Source organism: Leucoraja erinacea, chromosome 5 (genome assembly GCF_028641065.1).
Source record: "Leucoraja erinacea ecotype New England chromosome 5, Leri_hhj_1, whole genome shotgun sequence".
Classification (NCBI taxonomy): domain Eukaryota; kingdom Metazoa; phylum Chordata; class Chondrichthyes; order Rajiformes; family Rajidae; genus Leucoraja; species Leucoraja erinaceus.
Window position 1 is genome coordinate 20,321,982 of NC_073381.1, and position 12,814 is coordinate 20,334,795.

Sequence of the window (12,814 nt, forward strand, 5' to 3'; positions counted from 1 at the left end):
TAGAATATGTAAATATATGTAAACAATATAATAAACAAGATTTTTTTTAAAAGCCCAGATCCTGTTTGTTGTACTCTTTATCAAGCTCAGACTGGAAAATACTCAACTGAGCATTCCTCAAGCCTTTTAGGGTAAAGAATTCCCCAGCTTTTCATGTAAAGAAATCAACCTATTTGGTTTTGTAGAGAATTACTCATTTTGCAGTAATTCTCCAGGCAATCTCCACATCTATCTGGTAAATGCCTCAAAGAATGATGTATACTTTAAAGAGATCACCATCCATTCTTCGAACCTCCAGAGTATAAAGCACAGTCTCTTCACAACACAGTGCCCTGATCTCAGGAATCTATATTACTAAATCTCTGATCTTGATCACTTTTTGCAGACTGTGCCGCGATTTCCGAGAGAACGCCGCCACCTACGGACATCATTTTTGGCCACCTCGCTCAGAGCCCCCTTCGTCGTATGAGTGAGGAGGATTTTTTTTCCGTCGATGATAAATGAGAGAGATATTAATGTTTTTACAAAATTCCCCTTTCTCTCTGCTGCCCCCGCTGGCGGCAGGGGAAGTGACTATAAAACCAGGAAGTGTCGTGCCTCACTCAGTCTCTGCCAGATCAGGGTCACGGCCTCTGAGCTGCGAATAACAATGAATTTTGGTTGTCGGGTGTCTGCAGCCCAATTGTTTGCCTCGCCTTTTTAAACACGTTTGTGTTCACAAAATGAATTTTGGTTGTCGGGTGTCTGCAGCCCGATTGTTTGCCTCGCCTTTTTTAACAAGTTTGTGTTCACAATTGTGTTCACGCAATGTTGGTGACCAGCCCTCCCGTGTGATGCTGGGACCCAACGGGTCCCACTTAGTCTAGTAATTAATAAATGAAGGTAATAGTACATACTAACTAAATTAGTAATTAGTAATAATACCAATAATACATAAATTAGTAATAATACATACTAATAATACAGACTAACTAGTGTGACACTTGGTGCTGTTTTTCGCATTAGTTTTCATGTGTTTTTCAATTAGTTTTTTGCAGTTCCCAGATATCCTCGCATCCCCGGGACTAGCTGCAGTTCCCAGGTCGCCCGTGTGCCCCAGGACTGGCTGCAGTTCCCAGGTCGCGAAAACTAATTGGAAAAAAAAAAAAAAAAAAGCCTGCGGGCCGGTGATTTCTGGTTACGGGCCGGATCCAGTCCGTGGGTTGCTGACCCCTGTGTTAGATGATCCACTTTTCTTAGAAAATTTGCGCTTTTTAACCCCAAACGGCAAGAGACTGAAAAGCACTGGTAGACAGAGAGCTCTGCATGTCCTTGTATACCAAACAAAAAAAATCAAATTATCATGGAGGATAATCTTACTGATTGCGGTCTGTGGGTCAAGGAATCAAGGAGCCATTTGCAGAGGCAAGTGTCGAATCCTCGGTCCTGGAATTTGGAAAGGCGTTAGGTTGAAATTACAGTATTGAAGATGTTACTATCGTCAAAAAGTAGGACCCTGACATAGGCAACCTCATTATCCAGATTTTCCAGGGAGAGGCACCTGCTGTGGACCTGTTGCAGTGCTAGGCAAACTGCAGTTGAGCTTGGTTGTAAGGGAGGTTGAAGCTGACCATCATGACCAGCCTCAAAGCAATTTGGAGGCTGGTCATTAGTGATTTGGGGCAGGGAGTGGAGATAGTGATTTCAACACGGAAAATCAGACCAACAATGGTTCACGGAACATAACCCTTACGTATGCTGTGGATTACCTGTATTGCGCTGTGGAGGGATATGCTGTTTCCAGCAATAACTCTTAACTCTTGCACTGTTGCTACAAACTTTGATTCAGTGAGAATTCAGCATCTGACATTAAAAATAGCTTGTAGACAGTAAAATTATCAAAGGAAATTAGAAGTGATTTTTATCATCTGGATCTGCAATTAAAACTGTGACTTCCTACTCAGTCCAAACAACAAAGTAGGGTTCTAAACATATTCTGATTTTATGTAACCACATTTGTTTGATATGTTTGAGAGACAAAAAATGTTTTAAAACACACCTTCGCTAAATCATGCGAGGCAAATACAAACCAAAAACCTAGAAGGACCAATTTATTTTCCAAATAATCATACAAGGCAAAATGTAACTCCTCAAATACACTTGTATTCTGCATTGAAACGGCAAGCTGGAAGGGTGCAGTCCTTTTCATATTATACAGGTCTTTCAGCAACGGCTGTTTGGCTGTCATGGAAACCTGCGTCTTCCTGATGAATCTTTGGGAGAATGCCATTGAAAGCTGTAACTAGCCAGATGGGGCCACATTTCAAACAGTGGACTAACAAAAAGATTTGTAATCTACAATAATGTTTCCAAAACAAAACAAAATTGACTTATTTCATCCTTCTGCACACATGAACATTGGAAGTTATGCAACTATAAAGTTACTCTAACACTGATGTACGCATCATTTCTTAAGCTACAAATAAATTGGAGTACATGATCATAAAGCAATTTCACCTTCATGCTTTCCTGAATAAATAATTCTAGCCAATTTCCACACAGCATTGTTGCTAATAAGCGAGTTTGGTATTCATAAAAGGAATCATGGGATTTGTCAAAGGTCACTCAATATAAAGAAAAAGCATAATGTAAATTCTTATCTTTATTCATGATTTATGTGTAAAAATATATTTAACGGGGGTGCCAAGTAGCAGGAGAGCAGGGGCAGATGCGAGTGGGAGACAGGGGGAGACTGGACCGGCAGAGAGACAATTTTCAGCGGCTGAGAGCACACAGAACCGCGCCTCATCCGCAGCCAGGATCGAACCCGGGTCCCCGGCGCCGCAAGCGCTGCCGGACCCCCACCCCCCTCCCACCCAAGTGTCCCATCCCCGGACCGATGGGACAGCGGCCCACAGCCAGCGAGAAGAAGCACCAACCCCAGCTCTGCCCTGCTGGGCCAACCGACAGCCCAAGACCGACAGGACAATGGCCCAGAGCAGTGGTGGCCCACAGCCAGCGTGGAGAAGAAGCGCCAACTCCAGCCAAACCTGCTCCAACTCCAGAGTAAGCCGCTCCACGATGGGCCGCGGACCGCTAGCTGCACCCCCCCCCCCCCCCCCCCCCCTCCCCTCTCCCCTCCTGGAGCACCAGCCATCAACAGGGACACACAAAACGCTGCAGCAACTCAGCGGGACAGGCAGCATCCCTGGAGAAAAGGAATGGTGATGTTTCGGGTCGAGACCCTTCTCCAGCACCCAGTGTGCTTCCCCGCCGATGGCTGGCCCTTGGCCCCCACCAGCATCAAGGTGGCCAACCGACAGCCACAGCAAAAAGTGAGAGGCGCAGCCAACAGTCACCATCCCACCGAGGTCTCTCTGTGACCTGTGATGATGTCGAGGGAATCGGGTCCCATTGAATGTGGGGGATTTCTCCCCAGACCCGGAGCTCTGGCCTCAATCGCTGATGCGACGGGAATCGCTGAGCAGCGGTTCCCAGATAGGAGCGGCGGTCAAAGGGATAGATGGCAGGAGGCAGCAGGGACTGGGGAAACGGGAGAGGGGCTTTTTCCTCCCGCGCCGGCTGCAAGTCCGCGGCCGTTACCGGACAGGGACGGGCACTTCCAACCACCTCCGGACAGGGATGGGACACTCGTGAAGGGATGGTAGTGAGAATTCCCTCACAAATCTGCCTCCTGTGTTATGCAGGAGAGAGGTGCCTGGTTCACCCCTGTATAATAACCCTGTTTAACTCGAGAGGGAAGCCAGAGTGAGAATGGAACCCATACACCCAGGCTGAGGGGGACATGACCGCGATTCATTAGATTGTCACTGGACCAGTGGAGAAGGGAGAACTCGTGTCGCTAAGAGCAATTCAACAGCACTTGCAGCGGGGGAGACCCGGTTCGATCCAATGATTATCTCCAGAGACCTATGACCTGGGCATACGCAGTCGGAACACAAAACTCGCTTATTTAACTTCATCAACTTGCACATTATATGAACCATTGGACTGATGCAGTACAAAAGCATTGCAGTAGAAAATCATCTGCTGCTATGCCAATTGGATCCAAATTCATTTTTCTGCATATCTCCATAATTCTTTAATTAGTAAGTTTTATAATTCAGCATTTCACCTAGTTTATGAGGTGAAGCCAGACATGCCACATATTCTGAAAGATAATTATATAATATTAACAGACTTCTTTTTGGAAGCTGTTTTACAGTGAAAAATAAATAATTGGGAATAATATCAATGACGGCTCTTCAAAACACGATTCATTTGAGCTTTGAATATAGTCGGCAGAAGCGTCGCTGCCACATATCAAAGCCAATTTGTAAAGCAGGCTGTGAGCAGGATGCCAAAATACTTCAAATGGATATGGAGAGTTTAAAAGTGCGGGCAAAAAAAAAAAATAGGTGAAAACATGATTGTGAAATAAAATATACACAAATGATACCCACCAAGGGTAACAATAGCCATGATCATAATGAATGGTGGTGCTGGCTCGAAGGGCCGAATGGCCTCCTCCTGCACCTATTTTCTAATAATCGTTTATTAATGGGGAGAGGCTCAGAAATATTGACGGCTCCTGTGGGTTGCCTGTACACAAACCATAGTTATTACATTCAGCAAACAAATAGACTTGATGGTTCACATCTGCCTACAAAGTGCAGCATCAACCACTTTACACGTTTTTTTGTTGACCTCAAAAGCCTTAAATGTGAAGCACTGTGAAGCATCCTTCCCAAATTTGGCTGCCAACAGAAATCTATTTCCATCTTATGTCTGGCACATGGTAGCACAATTTTAATTGTAGAAACAAATAGCAGCAGATGCTGTTTAATACACAAGTACACAAACCATATAACCATACAAAGTGCTAGAGTAACTCAGCAGGTCAGGCAGCATCTCTGGGAAAACATGGATAGGTGTTGCTTTAGGTTGGATCCCTTCTTCCGACTCAATGTCTGAAGAAGAGTCCTGAACGGAAACATCACCTATCCCATGATCTCCAGATATGCTACTTGACCTACTAAATTACTCCAGCAGCTGGTGCCTTTACCTATAAGTTTAATTAATAGATCCACAAGAGACATAATCTCAGGGCAAACTGGCATTAAGCAAGGCTGTGTCATTCTAGAATCTTTATAAACCTTTCTCGCCATAGAATTGCACCTTGGTCCAACAAGCTTCTTGTTGGAATCGAATTGTTGGAAGCGCGGGGGACTGCAACCCCCTCCCCTCATCATCCAACTAGCCAATTTACAATCACTTGAAAATAAAGTGGAGGACTTAAGGTCAAGGCTGCTTTAGCAAATGGAGCTGAGGGAATGCTGTGTTCTGTTTCACAGAGACATGGCTCGCCCCCCAGCTCCCCAGACGCGGCCATGCAGCCCAAAGTTTTTTCCATCCATCGTATGGACTGAATGCAGGCATCTGGGAAAGGGAGAGGCGTCTGCCTCATGGTCAACTCTTCGTGGTGCTCAGACGTGGCAGTTCTGTCTAACTCCACACCTGGAACATCTGGCAGTGAAGTGCCGTCCCTCCTACCTCCTGAGGGAATTCACCTCCATCATCCTGACCGCGGTCTACATCCCAGCCCAGCTAGACGTTCGTCTAGCATTGGAGGAGCTGCACGCCGTGGTCAACAAGCACCAGTCAGCGCACCCCAAGTCTTTACAACCATAGCCAGGGACTTCAACAAAGCCAACCTGAAAAATAAATCACTCCAGAACTACCACCAACATGTCCCCTGCAGCACCAGAAGATTAAACACCCTTGATCACTGCTATACAACCATCAAGGATGCTCTATCTCGCGCCCCCACTTCAGGAAATCCTACCATTCTGCGGAGCTGCTTCTTCCTGCATACAGGCAGCAACCGAAGAGCACACCCCCAGAGGCGAGGACAGCACAGAGTTGTCAGGGAAGGCAGAGGAGCAACTACGGGACTGCTTGCAGTCAGTAGACTGGGCAATGTTCAAGGACTCGGCAAAAGACCTGAATGAATACATTACAGGCTTCAAAAGGAAATGTGTGGATGACTGTGTTCCTTCAAAAACCATCCTAGTGTTTCCCAACCAGAAGCCTTGGATGAACCAGGATATCCGCATTCTTCTGAGGATCAGATACCGGGCATTCAGGTCTGGTGACACAGACTTCTAAGAGAAGTCTAGGCGACCTTGACAAGGCTATCAAAAAGGCCAAAAGGGACTTCCACTCAAAGCTGGAGGATGAGGCGGATCTTCGGCAACTGTGGCAGGGCTTTTAATAAAATCTGACAATGTGCACTTTAACCACATGTGATTTTTGCTATTACAAATCTCAAATTGTGGAGCACAGAGGCAAATAAATAAATGATGGGTCTTTGTCAGTGTGTGAACGTATATGTGTACGTGTGAGTGTGTTTATTATTTTGTTTACAGTGCACTAGGTTTAATATTCCGTTGTGCTGCAGCAAGTAAGAATTTCATTGTTCTATCTGGGACATACGACGATAAAACACTCTTGACTTTGAGGTAAATGTATAGAATAGGAAACTGTTCAACCTATTTTGCCACTACTCCAGAACAAAGGTCTTTCTAACTTCCGAAACTATGCTGTAGTATGTGACATCTGCATCTGGGCACAATTGAAGGCTAAACTCCAACATCGACCTGTTCACAGAAGAAAATGACAGAATAGAAGTTACAATGAACAACTTCAAAAATAAAGGACCTCCACCACCTGCTTTCACAATACAACACAGATGGCAAATGATTAATAATCCATGGACCCAGATTCCCATAACTCCCTACAGGTAGAGCTGTCTTAGAGATGTGGGAGGCGGTTGCTGAATTGAACATGAGCAATATTTAGAGGGTGAACCTATATTTTCTATGGATTAGAAGAATTAGAGGCTCTCTTCTTTTAAAACATAATGCTTATGCAATTGATAGATTAGATGCTGGAAAACAAATTTGATGCTATGCAGGCAAGGAATGGGGCTACGATTCCAAGACGAAGGGTCACCCAGTTATGAATGGAAATAAATATTTTATTCAGAACCTTCAGAATTTTGCGTAGGAAAAGGAATTAAAGATTGAAGATTAGTCATCATATTGAGTGACAAAATTAGTTCTGAACAGTCTTTACCTGCTCTTATTTCTTACAGCTTTTGAATTAAAATCTGGACAATGAAAGTAATTTAATCCAACAACGAAGACTGGATAAAATATGCAATGAGAGTCTAGAATGCAAGACGTTGTATTGAACAGATGTTTACACAATAACACGAACAAACGGAAATAAAATACCAAATCAACTAGAAATTCACAGGGTAGAGATCATGCTAATCCTCCAAAGTGAATTAGACCCTACACAAGGTCATTTGTTTTATATCAGCTTTAGCAGATACAATAACTCAACTTTGAATTTTTAGCAATATGTGGCTGAAATTCAAATCAAAATGCATGAATGAAATCTTCAGGTCCCAAGGAACACAGCTGAGAAAATGTTTTAATTTGTATTTGAAAATAATCCTTGATTTATTGATTCAGCAGAGCCAATATCTATATTACTAAATGTCTGATCTTGACCGCTTCCTGATGTTCTGTATATTGATTTTAGAAAAAACGCTGCCACTTACGGCTGTGATCTTTGGCCATCTTACTCAGAGTCCCCCCTCCACTGCGCAGGACAAGAGGACTTTTCCCATTGTTGAAAAATAAAAGAGTTATTAGTGTTTAAAAAATGTTGCGATTCTCTCTCCTGAAGGCCATGCCCCTTCCGGAGGGACTATAAAGCCCGGAAGTGTGGAAGTGTCTCAGTTCTCTGCAAGATGGGGGAGCGAGAGGTCACAATTCTCCGTCTGAGCTGTGAATAACACTGAACACATGTCTACTAGACTGTGAGTGGTTTTACCGACCTGTCAGGTCCCTTAATGTGGTTTGAAAATGTAGTTTGAAAATGCAAAAGTGTCTTTTGGTTTTGAAAATGCTAAAGCAAGCTGCGTTGCCTTTGGTTTTGAAAATGCTAAAGCAAGCTGCCTTGCCTATTTAGAGTTGCCTTTCCTAATTAGAGCTGCCTTGCCTTTATATAATTAAAGGTCTAATCTTGACCACTTCCTGTTTCCGCTTTATATTGATTTTAGAAAAAATGCTACCACGTACGGCTGTGATTTTTGGCCATCTTACCAGCCGCTTATCAGGTGCTGAGGATTTTTCCCATCGATGAAAAATAAGAGTTATTAGTTTAAAAAATGTTGAGATTCTCTCTCCCGTCAATCACGCCATGAAGGCCAGGGCCCTTCTGGTGGAGGGACTATAAAACCCAGAAGTGTGGGCGTGGCTCAGTCTCTGCAAGATGGGGAGGGAGAGGTCACGACTCGCTGTCTTTAATGGCCTTGCATCCTGCTGGCAATGGTATGAAACTGCACTTGAATTTGGGCCCTTGCACACTGCTTGAAATGGAATTTCAGGGAATAGCCGTGAGTCAACTGCGTGAGTGAGTGACTGCCAGCACAACAGGCTTGAGTGACTGGCTTGAGCCACCAGCCCAAGAATCCATTCGGCCCACAATGTCCATACTAGCCCTCTAGAAACCAGTCCCTTCAGCGCACAACACCCATACTAGTGCTCCAGAACCCCCCCCCCCCCCACTCCCCACTACTGGCCACCAATATTGGAATGTAAAGGTGGAATATTACGTTGGGGGACCAGCCCTTCCGTGTGATGCTGGGACCCAACGGGTCCCACAGTCTAGTGTGTAAATAAAACTATAACACACCATATGCCAACGGAGCAGAATTAGGCCATTCAGCCTATCGAGTCTACTTTGCCATTCAATCATGGTTGATTTATTTTTCCCTCTCAACCCCATTTTCTTGCCTTCGCATCATAACCTTTGACACCCTTCCTACTTTAGAAACTAAAAATCTTTGCTTTAAAAATACCCAATGTCTTGGCCTCCACATCCATCAGTGGCAATGAATTCCACAGGTTCACCACCCTCTGGCTAAAGAAATTCCTCCTCATCCTCAAAGTACGTCCTTTTATTCTGAGGCTGTGCCCTCTGGTTCTAGACTCTCCCATTACTCAAAACATCCTTTCCATGTCCACAGTGGGCCTTTCATTATCCAGGTGGTTTCAGTGAGATTCCTCCCTCTTTATTCTAAACTTGAGCAGTACAGGGCCAGAGCCTTCAAACATTCATATATTATTCTAATCATCCCCTGGATTATTCTCATGAGCCTCCTCTGGACACTCTCCAAAGCCAGCACACCCGTCCTCAGATACTTGGCCGAAAACAACTCACAACATTTTAAATATGGTCTTAGTCTCAGCTTACCATTCTGGCTTTTATACTCTAGTCCCCTCAAAAGTAATGCCAGCATTGCATTTGCCTTCTTTAATGCTAACTCAACCTGCAAATTAACCATTTAGGAATCCTGCACCAGCACTCCCATGCCTCTTTGCAGCTCTGATTTCTGAATCTTCTACTCATTTAGAAAGCAGTCTATGCCTTCATTCTTTCTACCAAAGTGCACGATCACACACTTTACTACACTGTTCCATTTGCCACTTCTTGGCCCACTCTCCCACCTGTCCAAGCTCTTTAATATGAAAAATGTGTACTTGTGACGTTAATTTAAGTCTTTATTCTCCCTTATTTAGGTATGTTAAATAGAGGAAAATTAACCCCAACTTCAAAATAAGCAGAAATAATGGAGATAAAGAGCTCCAAAGAATTATTCCCAAGAGTTCTGTGACCTAGACTGCAAGGGATAAAGACCAGTGAAGGAGCTGGTGACATATTTTAGGCCTGAATATAGTTTAGAGATGGGAGAGGTGAGGAAGAGTTTTTAAAGTACGAGGCAAAGAGGAACTACGTTAATAAGGTTAGTGAAGGGTAAACAGGTTAGTGTGCGACAGAATACAGCTAAATTGAGTTTTTGAAGGAGGTTGGAGGGATGGCCAGTGGAACACATGAAGAATAGTATAGAAGGGACAAAGTTACAGGTGAAGGTTTCAAAGGAAAGGCAGATGGCAGGGCAAGCACAGTACACGACTTCCAAAAAGCAAAAAAAGCAAGAAAAATATAATTTTCTTACATGTGCTGAATTGAATGCTGTATTCCTTTGAAACTAAGAAATCTTTGAATAAAATTCCACTGGAAGGTAAACCCATTTTTAACAATGAATTTTATGATGCACAAAGAGTTCCTTGAGCGTCTAGTTGGAATTTCCTTTCTTCCTCCCATACAATTGAGGAATTGGTGCTGTTCTTTACAAAGTCTGACGGAAGTGATCACAATGAAACAGGAAGATTAGCCACAAAAAATGTCTCCATATTGGACTGAAGTTCCTACATTCTGTGAATCCTGCCTCAATCACACTACTCGCCTTGACTTTTCATATGTTTTTAAGTAAAATATTTTCAGAAGCATGCACTTCCACAATTCTAAGGTTTTCTGTAAAAGTAATTTACATTGAAAATGACACGGGTCAAATTTCAATGCTACTGCAATGCTTTTGCTGACAAAACATCCCACAATTAGCAATTGTTCACGTCTGAAATGCAATACTTTTAATTGTATTACAATCAGATAACATTTCACATGCATTCTAACACAGTCACGGAATGGGAGTGGTCCACCATCCAAAAATAATCCAGCAACAATTTTATGCTACCTCCTATGCTATTCCATTCAAACAACATCTTGTGGAACCTGCTCAAAATATATGGAACTTGATCGCAGGTATTCACAAAAGGAAGTTGCTTTGTTCAGGATAATTCTTAATTGCCAGATTAGTTTAATACTGTTTAGCAAAAGCAATACAAAACACATGTGTTTTTGTATTTCGTTAAAAGTCTGATGGAAAAGTAAATTGCATTGTGGTTTTAAAGTATTTCACAAATAGAACGTGAAGAAAATAGAACCCGAAGAAAATGCAGCAAATTAGGTAGAATAGCACTGGAAGTTTAAAATGGAACAGGGCATTAAAACAAGATTGAAAGTTTCACAAGCCAGATGCCAAAAAGTGCTTCCCTTCATGGAAATGGACATATTAGGCTGAAAGGTCTGTTTCCATGCTGTGCAGCTCTATGACTATGTTGTCATACATGAGGCAATTCATTTCCTTGTTGAAATGAAGCTTACAGAGTACCAATATACATGCAATAATGATAAAACAGAATGGTGCAAGACTAATGCAATCTGAAATGATGCAAAAAATAAAGTACAACACAAAAATCCAAAGAAATCAAAAGGAAGAGTATGTGGCAGCATCTTTGGTAAGGGGCTGTTAAAAAGGTGTTTGGTTCAGTTGCCTGACAGCAGATGGTTATGGAAAACAGGTAGAAAAGTAGAACCAAGCCCAAGAACAAAGCAGCTAATGATCTGGCTAAGTAATAGACCTAGTTTCAGGGAACCAGAGCACCTACTCCTACTATTTCTTTTATTGAAAATAAATCAATAGTTAAGAGTGTTTTATTATCACGACCCAAAACAAAACAATGAAATTCTTACTTGCAGCACCACCACAGATATGTAAACATAGTACACTGTAAACACAATAACAAAAAAGTTCAGCAAATAAAAAGCAATAACAGTGCAAATACAAAAACAATAAAAACAATGTCCCCCATACCTATGTAGTTCTGAGCTTAATTGGAGGCTGCAATATTTAATTGGCTTCAGGCTGCAATGTTGGGAAGAAGCTGGTCGTGAACCTGTACGTTACAGTTTTAAGGCTCCTATACCTTCTTTCTGATGGCAGATGTGAAATGAGAGTATGGCCAGGATGATGTGGGTCCTGACGATTCTCGTTGTCTTTTTGAGGCAGCGACTCCTGTAGATCCCTTCAATGGTGGGGAAGTCAGTAAATGTGAGGGGCTGGGTAACATTCACCGCTTTTTGCAATCTTCTTTGTTCCTGGGTTTTCAAGTTTCTTAACCAGGTCATGGTGTAACCAGTCCATTTGCTCTCTACAGTACACACTGTAGAAGTTAAAGAGTATATATCGACATATCAAATCTCCTCAATCTTCTAATGAAGTAGAGGAGTTGGGTCCAGGATTGATCTTCAGAGATAAACACACCCGGAATTTGAAGTTTTTGACTTTCTCCAACACTGTCCCGTCAATGAAGACAGGTTTTTGTGGATCCTTGGCCCACCACTGCTAAAGTCAACAATCATTTCATTGGTCTTGCACAGAACTAGAAGATGCAACCTCTCCCTTCTGTACCAGATCCCCAAAACATCAGGTTATCCTTTTGTTTTTAATCTACCAAAAGGGCTCATACTAGTAATTGACACATTTCCCATCACCTGGCAACATGTCATACAAATATTTGTATTATATCTATATCTGTCAAAAGTGTGCAAAATAGCTAATTGATCATAAAACTAGAAGACACAATCTCTCCCTGCGGCGCCAGACCTCCAAAAAACTATTATTCTAACTTGTAAGAGTATACTGAAGAGCTTTCAATATAATTTTTCAATTTCTCATCATGAAGAACAATTTCGTTATTGACAAACATGTGTCAATACATGACCATACACGAGCTAAAGTGGTTAAGAATTTGGAATGTATTTTCGGAAAGTTTCCATATTTTGAACTCCAACATAAATAAATTACCTTTTACCCAGAACTCTTCATCGCCAAAAAGTTTGAATGGTGGGAATTCTGCACCATTCCAAGGAAATCTCACGTCAATTCCCATCAGGCTTAATACACAAAATTCAAACAGGACAAAGAATAAGAGGGAAAAAAACCCACCCTGTACTTTAGGAGCTAGATTACTAAAAGATAGAGGATGGCAGGTTGCATGTACCTTCATGGTTCATT

General features: G+C 42.5%; 1 protein-coding gene across 2 annotated transcripts in view; it reads right to left on the reverse strand.

Annotated features, from left to right (window-relative positions):
* Nucleotides 1-12,814, reverse strand: part of LOC129697012 (frizzled-3) — a 52,393-nt gene that overhangs the window by 19,128 nt on the left and 20,451 nt on the right. The gene's annotated exons all lie outside the window — the stretch shown is intronic.